At 42.3% G+C, this 7,939-nt stretch overlaps 1 protein-coding gene across 4 annotated transcripts in view; it reads left to right on the forward strand.

The window, feature by feature from the left end:
- Nucleotides 1-6,183: 6,183 nt before the first annotated feature.
- Nucleotides 6,184-7,939, forward strand: part of LOC143135875 (proline-rich protein 5-like) — a 42,448-nt gene continuing 40,692 nt past the window's right edge. For 2 of the 4 annotated variants that reach the window (XM_076296209.1, XM_076296213.1), the window contains exon 1: nucleotides 6,184-6,527. The gene's annotated coding sequence lies outside the window, so the exon portion shown is untranslated. Of the gene's footprint in view, nucleotides 6,528-6,821; nucleotides 7,164-7,939 lie in introns of those variants that run through there. The other 2 variants (XM_076296210.1, XM_076296211.1) reach the window with 2 other exon arrangements.

Consider the following 7,939-nt stretch of genomic DNA (forward strand, 5'->3'; position numbering starts at 1 on the left):
CTTAAGCATTAAGAGGATGCTCACATATGGACTTGTGTGCGCCTTTGGCCTTCTGGGAGTGTGTAAGTGTGTGACACCATGTTAAAGACTCCATGTTACGAGATCATTCACTGTAAGAGTATTAGATATACTGTAGTGTGTGTGTGTGTGTGTGTGTGTGTGTGTGTATGATAGCTGAAGTGTATTAGATTTACTGTAGTGTGTGTGTGTGTGTGTGTATGATAGATGAAGTGTATTAGATTTACCCTAGTGTGTGTGTGTGTGTGTGTGTGTGTATTATAGATGAAGTGTATTAAATTTACCCTAGTATGTGTGTGTGTGTGTGAAAGATGAAGTGTATTAAATTTACTGTAGTGTGTGTGCACATGAAAAACGGAAATTAATAATAATAATAATAATAATTTGGTATTTTTTCATGGGAATAAACGTGATGATTTACAGTTCCTTCTTGTCAGTCGTGTGATGCCGTAACCGTGGTGATTGTAGTGGAAGTGTGGGAAGAAAATGGGTGCTGAAAAAGAATGATGGTGTGTGTGTATGTGGGGGGGGGGGGGGGTTCTTCCCCAGGCGTAGACAGACGCAGTTCTTTGAAGTAGCTTAGCACAGGGAGTAAATCTAGGTAGCTTGATCAGGAAGCACCAAGATACAGTGTGTGTGTGTGTGTGTGTGTTTGTGTGTGTGAGTGTGTGTGTGTGTGTGCGTTTGTGTGTGTATGTGTGTGAGTGTGTGTGTCTGTGTGTGTGTGTGTGTGTGTGTGTATGTGTGTGAGTGTGTGTTTGTGTGTGTGTGTGTGTGTCTGTGTGTGTGTGTGTGTGTGTGTACAGTTCTGGTTAAAACTCATGCATATGGATTGAAAGGATGGGGACTGAATCAGAGCTGTGTGTGTGTTTGTGTGAGAGAGAGAATTTAATTCACAAAATGTTGAACCTAAATTATTCTCACTTCCAAAAACGTTTAAATGGACTGACAAAAATGTGTCAACATATGCTGAGAACGTAAATATGGCCTGTAACCACCTAAACAATATATTAATACATTTAGCAAAAACAGCTAATGTAAAACAAATCTCTAGAATGAAAGGAAATAGAACAAAATTCAAAGAGGATTGGTTTGATAAAGACTGCAATGCAGGAAGGATAAAGTTTAGAGAGTTATATGTATCCAATATTAAACATTGAAACCCAAACGATACTGATAGCAGAACAAGATATCATCTTGAATTAAATAATTATAAAAAAAATTATACAAAACAAAAAATCATCTCACATGTCCAAAGAACTAGACAAAATCGAACGGTCAATTAATCAAAACACGTTCTGGTCAAATTGGAAAAAGCTAACAGGTGCTGGCAAATCTGAGACTCCAATTAAAAACAGCCAGATATGGATGAACCATTTTAAAAATCTTTACCAGAACCCAGAAAGCATGGAACTTGAACCAGGACAACTCACAATAATAAAGAAACAAAAGTGTTTGAAGGAAACCATCAAAGATTACCAAAATCCCTTAGACATGCCCATCACAGTATTTGAATTAAAAGACAAACTTAAAAAACTTAAACCTAGAAAAGCTATACGGTATTGACCGTATCTCCACTGAGATGCTAAAATATAGCAACTCAAAACTCAAAGAAGCCATAACTAAATTGTTTAACCTAGTTCTCAACAGTGGAGTCTTCCCCTCAATTTGGAATAAAGGCCTTATTACCCCTATATCCAAATCTGGTGATAAATTAAATCCAAACAATTACCGAGGCATTTGCATCACTTAGGAAAGTTATTTTGCAGCATCATTAACAAACGAATTCTAACATTCCTTGACGAGCACAAAATTCTGAACAATAGTCAAATTGGTTTTCTACCAAATCATCGAACTTCTGACCACATATACACACTCCAGACACTAATAAATAAACATGTATATAACTCCAAAAAGGAAAATCTTTGCATGCTTTGTAGATTTCCAAAAAGCCTTTGATAACATCTGGCATAAAGATCTATTCTTGAAAATGTTACAGGCTGGAATTGGAGGGAAAACGTATGATTTGATAAAAACAATGTATGAAAATAATATAAATAGTGTTCGGTTAGGAAATAAAAGAACAGAGTTCTTTAAACAAGAACGTGGAGTAAGACAAGGCTGTAGCTTAAGTCCAACATTATTCAATTTATATATTAATGAACTTGCCACACTGTTAGAGAAATCAGCTGCTCCTGGACTGACTCTCCATGACAAGGATGTTAAATTTCTCATGTTCGCCGATGACCTGGTTTTACTTTCACCAACAGCGGACGGGTTGAGACAAAATTTAGACATTTTAAATCAATATTGCCAAACATGGTCATTAAAAGTAAATTTAAATAAAACCAAAATAATGATATTCCAAAAGAGAGTACGATCAACAAAGAATAAATTCCTATTCACATTAGGCCCTGATATTTTAGAACACACAACCAACTACACATATTTAGGTCTAGTCATAAATACATCTGGCAGTTTTATTCCAGGATTGCAAGCATTAAAAAATAAAGCCCGAAGAGCATTCTATTCAGTGTATGAAACAATTAACAAATATCAACCTCCCATCAAAATTTGGTTAAATATAATTGATGCCGTTATTACTCCAATCCTACTCTATGGCTCAGAAATTTGGGGTCCACCATTACTTCTTTCAAAAAAAACATGGGACCAGACTGAAATTGAAAAACTCCACACAGAAATATGTAAATCTATTCTGCATGTCCATAGAAGTACATCAAATAATGCCTGCAGAGCAGAGTTGATGAGAGATGGAGAGGTGGAGAAAGAGAGAGAGAGAGAGAGGTGGGGGGAGAGATGGAGAGGTGGAGAAAGAGAGAGAGAGAGAGGTGGGGGGAGAGATGGAGAGGTGGAGAGAGAGAGAGAGAGAGAGATGCCTGCAGAGCAGAGTTAGGGGGAGAGATGGAGAGGTAATAATAATGCCTGCAGAGCAGAGTTAGGTCGCTTCCCCTTGTCCCTGGCCATCACCAAAAGAGTTATGAAATATTGGATACACTTAAAAAATGCAAACACTATTAGTTACCATCACAAAGCACTACTGAGTAACATATCAGGCCCACAAAAAGATAAACTTGCACAATTAATCATAAATAAATATAACATTGCTGATATAAACCTAACCAATCTGAATAAAACAGACAAATTCATGAAGGCAACCTACATTACACAATGGCAAAATTAAATTCACTACAACAAAAAACTGGGCAGCTACTGTCAATTAAACAGAGAATACAAACTAGCAAATTATCTAGTAACACTGAAACAACCTCAAAAAATACAGATTGGGTGACCATAAACTCCAAATAGAAATAGGACGCCACAAAAAATCATGGCAAGAAAAACGCCTATGCAAGTATTGCGACACAATGGAGGTTGAAGATGAAATACATTTTCTGCATAGGTGTCCCATTTATCAATTACTGAGAAACGACTTCTATGCAAGATTTAGTAGACACAATAAACAATTTATGTCACTAGATGCTAGTTCCAAAATGAAAATCCTCTTAGGAGAGGACACACAGACAATTGAGCTAGCAGCTCAGTTTGTGTATATGTGCCACAAATTAAGGTTAGAAAGCACATACGCAAGAACAGATTCTCTCACCTCTCCACCACCTTAAATCCTATTCAGTCCCATCGCATCCAGAACTATCATTTCTAATCTTTTAATTATTATTATTATTAGTAGTAGTAGTATTAGTATTATTATTATTTCATTTATTATAATTTATTTTATCAATTTATTTTATTATTATTTTATTTATATTTATTTACTTTTTTAATTAGTTTATTCTTACTTATTTTCATGCTCTTTGTTTGCTCACTAACTTACTTATGATTTGTATGCTTTGACAACACAAGTGCTCTTGTCATGTCAATAAAGCTTTTTTTGAATTTGAATTTGAATTTGAATTTGAGAGAGAGAGAGAGAGAGAGAGAGAGAGTGTGTGTGTGGGTATGTCTGTGTATTTATGTATCGTATGTATATATGGTTGTGCATTTCCATTTCTGTGTGTGATGTGTTCACAAAAACCTGCATGTTAGTGTTCAAGGCAAAGTCTGAGCTCCAAGGCCACACCTATCTCATATCATTCAGTCAAGGACACACACACACACACACACACACACACTCACTCACACACAGACACACACAAACACACACACTCTATTTTGTTCTCACTCACACACATCAGACACACTGATGTTTACAAACACACATCTAAACAACATATACATCACAAACACACACACATTCACTTACCCACACAAATAAACCCACACAAAACATGATTGGAGACACATCTCTATCTTTCCCTCTCTCGCATACAGACACACACACACACATACACACACACACACATACAACAACATACTGTACAGAAACAACAAGCACATGCTCTCACCCAGTCACTCCTTTTACAACCCCCCCCCCCCCCCCCCCCCCCCACACACACACACACACACACACAGACCTGTTGAGATGGGTGCTTTCCAATGCAAGGGCAAAGGTCAACTCAACAACAGCTAGCTACAGCAAATCATTGATCAAGACTCCTTAGGTTACCAACACACCAGCCGTGTGTGTGTGTGTGTGTATGTGTGTGTGTGTATGTGTGTGTATGTATGTGTATGTGTGTGTTGGATAGGAGAGAGTAGAGGTCACCTGAATACTGAACCAATCACAAACTAATGATTGATCATAGGTACTGCTGGAGGAAGAGTGTGTGATCACATGCCTGTGTCTGAGTGTGTGTGTGTGTGTGTGTGTGTGTGTGTGTGTGTGTGTGTGTGTGTTTGTGAATCAGAGTGTGTATCTGAGTATCAGTATTTGATATTTGCACATTCGCGTGCTCACAAAAACACATTTGAATTCTTTAAAACCTTCTTTGAAACCACCAATCAAATTTCTTACAGAAAGGATTCAAATATTCTCAGAGATGATACAGCTTTAGCCAATCAGGGGTACATAAAGCATCGCCTATGCCACACAGCAAGACTGCCTGTCTCGCACACACACACACACACAAGGCTACATAAAGCATGGCCTACGCCACACAGCAAGACTGCCTGTCTCGCACACACACACACACACACACACACACACACACACACACACACACAAGGCTACATAAAGCATGGCCTACGACACACAGCAAGACTGCCTGTCTCACACACACACACACACACACACACACACACACACACACACACACACACACACACACACACACACACAAGGCTACATAAAGCATGGCCTACGCCACACAAGACTGTCAAGTTCACATGCCAACTCATCACAGCTGACATGGAGCAGAAGTTTAGATTTGCTTTTTGAGTCCTGCTAGTCGTAGTCATAAGTGTGTCGTGAGCAGCAGAATACTCTCCCAGCGTGAATTTCATGTGAAATTTCACCACTTACAGTAAAATGAATCCCAAATGGTGCCACCACACATGCTCCTTGCACACACACACACACACATGCGCACGCGCACACACACACACGCACACACACACACATTCCCCACAGACCCCCAGTGTGGAGGTGCGCTTCACCTAATCACCAGTAATTAAATGTCTTCATGGCGCATCAGGGACAGACACAGAATTAAGGTCCACTCTGCTGGGCTAGTTCTCTGTTTTCTGTTTGTATTGCCGACTGGTCTCCGCTGGACTGAGTTGTGGCTGTGATCTGGAGGGTTCTGGTGCCCAAGTGCCCTAAATGGGGCCATTCATCTCCACTCTCTGGCACCCCCGCACCGCGAGTCCCGTCCACCCGCGTGGCTACCCAGGACCGTGAGTCCCGTCAGAATACCGAATACTACAGAGGAATTTAGGTAAACTTTTCCTAGATTCTTGGCTTATTTATTTAGTCATTAGAGTGTGTGTGATCTGAACTCATATGTGAAACCATAAGCCCACTAGACTGAGTGAATGTTCAGCCCAGTACACAGTGAATTATGAAGTGTTGACTGGGTTGCTCTTTTCAAACTATTTAGCGTTTGGAACACATCGGGTTGGTTATAGTAACGCGGCTCTTCTGTGGGTTTCTGGAAAAGCGGGAGAGGAATCGGTCGGCCTCCAATCCGTAGTGCTCCGCGAGCCTACACAAACACACGCACACAGTCTTCCGCCCCCCCTCTCTCTCTCTCGCACACACACACACATCCCCGCAGACGAGCAGTAGAGTGAGGCGAGACAGAGGCTGGCACTAGCAGCGCGAGGAAACGGAGCAGAACAGAAACGACTGCTCGTGGTGAGCAGACAGACACCGTACTACTACTCCCGCGAGCCTGAGGAGAAGGGACTGGGCCGCGCCGGGGACGTAGGTCATGCGCCGCCGCGCGCTGTCTGCTCCAGTTTGGTGTCGATAGACATTCGGTCTGAACTCCCGGCCCGCAAGCGGAGGACAGGAGCGCCCGTGACGACTGTTGACTCTCTCATCTCCCTGGCATGTGAGACCGGACTGGACACGCGAGGGAGACGAAACGGTTGGTACCCAACGTCGCCCGAGACAGACATGTGTAGACGTAGGAGATAACTTTGTTTATCCTTGATTCCCGCGACTCCATCTTTTGAGGACGCGGTTTCGGGACTAAACTCGGATGCCTGTAGACTTGAGTGCGTTTGTAGACATGCTAACACGCTTCAGTGGAGGGAAGTATCCTCCCCCCTCTCTCTCTCTCTCTCTCTCTCTCTCTCTCTCTCTCACACACACACACACACACACACACACACACACACAAACATACCCTCCCCTCTCCTCTCAGCTCCGATCTATGCTCGTTATGGAGGCTCTTCGTGCTGTTCTCGTCTAGAAGGCGGACAGTCTGGCGCACGTGTGTATTCCGTGTCATTAGTCTGAAGAGAGGCTCTCGCACATCATATTTACCGGCTGTGCTGGAGGATTCGGCGTGCAGAGGCTTAGGCCAGTTACAACGTAGGGCAGGGCTGGACTGGTCAAAACTTAGAGCAGGTAAACAGTCATTTAGATCACTGTGCCTGACTGACTGCTTCAGGCTCGGCACCCAGACCCGGGCAACGTTAACGTTAGCTGTGGGAGACGCACGCAGAGAGACAGTCTGTGACTCGGCTGAGTGAGCGCGCGCCTGGCTGTGGAGAATCAGGTTTTTTTTACCTTACGATTTAACAACCTGTCAGTTTGTATAAAGTTCCGACACAGACCTCTGTCAGTTAAAATGAATGTTTTGAGAACTTAACCAATTTAAGTTACCTGTGTGAATGATCGATCTTATGATATTCCTTCCAATAGTAGCCTACGACAGAGTAGTATACGTCCAGATTATATTATTTTACCATCATGCCATGGTCAAATAGGTTTCCAGATTTCCGATGGGCACAAGTTTACATTTATATGATACAGTTAAGGTGTTAAAACAATTGGAGATCTCAGTTAGGTTCTAAATGTGTAGTTTTTGTCCTTCATACCGAGGCCCTGTTGTATGGGAAGTTGTTTACTAAAGCAGACTACTCGGTATGGCCGTTAGGTGGCGGCAGAGTGCAAAGTCTAAGTGATTTTGGCGATAAGACGCTGGGTGCACACATGCGCTTTACTGTAAGCTGACCCGACCTCAGTTTTCTCTGTGTCTCCTACTGAACTGTGCGGAGAAACGTTGTTCCCAGACCAGCTGCCGTGGAGATGTGAGGAGAGGAGGAGAGAGGAGAAGAGAGAAGAGGAGAGAAGAGGAGAGAAGAGGGGAGGAGATAAGAGGAGGACAGAGGGTGGGAGAGGAGAGGAGAGGGGGAGAGAGGAGAAGAGAGGAGGATAGGAGGGAAGAGGAGAAGAAAGGAGATGAGAGGGGGAGAAGAGGAGAGGAGGAGAGGATAATAGAGGAGAGGATAATAGAGGAGAGGAAGAGAGGATAAGAGAGGAGAGGAGAGG

The sequence above is a fragment of the Alosa pseudoharengus genome, unplaced genomic scaffold (genome assembly GCF_046254945.1).
Source record: "Alosa pseudoharengus isolate Yale_2024_CS ecotype anadromous, Long Island Sound unplaced genomic scaffold, YU_APseudo_1.1 YU_APseudo_1.1_scf_20, whole genome shotgun sequence".
Classification (NCBI taxonomy): domain Eukaryota; kingdom Metazoa; phylum Chordata; class Actinopteri; order Clupeiformes; family Clupeidae; genus Alosa; species Alosa pseudoharengus.